At 72.9% G+C, this 1053-nt stretch overlaps 1 protein-coding gene across 1 annotated transcript in view; it reads right to left on the bottom strand.

Annotated features, from left to right (window-relative positions):
- The window catches only part of LOC103896024 (potassium voltage-gated channel subfamily H member 2-like), a gene marked incomplete at both ends in the record, with an annotated part of 31382 nt that overhangs the window by 29835 nt on the left and 494 nt on the right, over positions 1 to 1053 (bottom strand).

Genomic DNA, 1053 nt, shown 5'->3' with positions numbered 1-1053 from the left:
CACTGGGAAGCCAAAGCCGGCGCAGCTCCACGTGGCGGCTGCCGGCAGAGCTGGTGCAGGGCCGGCAGCTGGGAACCAGCTTTGTTTACTCTGCGTGCCGGAACCGGGGCCGGGTGTCAAGAGCCGGAGACAGCTGCCGCGAGAGCCAGGACACCTGGCACAGGCACCAGTGGGGCCGTGGCGTGGGGCAGCCCCGGCACCACCAACGTGGGGCTGCCAGCGCCAGCCCCAGCCCAGGCACTGCGGGGCCCAGCGCCCACCTGCCGGCACAGTCACCCAGTGCAGGGACCCCTAGAACCAGCAGTGCTGGAGCGAGACAGGGGGTGCAGTACAGCCCCGGTGTCCAGCCTGGCCGGTGACCCCCACACACCCCCCCACCGAGACGGCGGCACTGTGACGCCCAACACAGGCTCAAGCCCCGCGGCCCTGATGGCTCACTCCGGGGCTGGTCACAGTGCAGTGCCCGCATCCCGCCCAGCCGCGGGGCAGTCGGATCCACGGAGTGGGGCGAGCTGAGCAGCTGCTGGCAGGTCAGGCGCCGGCCCGGGCCAGCGAAGCTACGCAGCAGAGCAAGGGCAGGGCAGGACAGGGGCTGCTGCCCCCCACTGCCCCCTCCCCTTCCCCGGCACTCAGACCACGCTGCCCCGAATCGCATCCCCCCCACCGCTCCCCGTGTCCTTCCTCTGGGGCAGCGCGGTGCCCCCGCACCCCACACCCCACCGCTGCCGTCCCCTGCAGCGGGTCACAGCATGCTGCTCCCGCCCCACGACCCCAGCCCCATGGCCCCAGCCCCACAGCCCGTGGCTTCCCAGCACCCCAACCGGCGGCCCCCGGCACCATCGCCCTGCTGGGAGCCATCGTGGCAGCCGTGGAGGGCTGTAGACCCCCAGCGGTGCCGTTGCTGGTGGGGCAGGACAAACCCCCACCCCTGGGACCAGATGCGCTGCCCCTCAGCACACAGGCACCAGCCACTGGTGCCAGGCTCCTGCCCGTGCCGGCACCACGTGCCACCCACGGTGCAGCAGGGCCCGGCCCGGCTGATGGATGGGCCCG

This window comes from Aptenodytes forsteri, unplaced genomic scaffold (assembly GCF_000699145.1).
Source record: "Aptenodytes forsteri isolate BGI_AS27 unplaced genomic scaffold, ASM69914v1 Scaffold475, whole genome shotgun sequence".
Taxonomy (NCBI): Eukaryota; Metazoa; Chordata; class Aves; order Sphenisciformes; family Spheniscidae; genus Aptenodytes; species Aptenodytes forsteri.
This window is presented reverse-complemented; position numbering and strand designations above follow the sequence as displayed.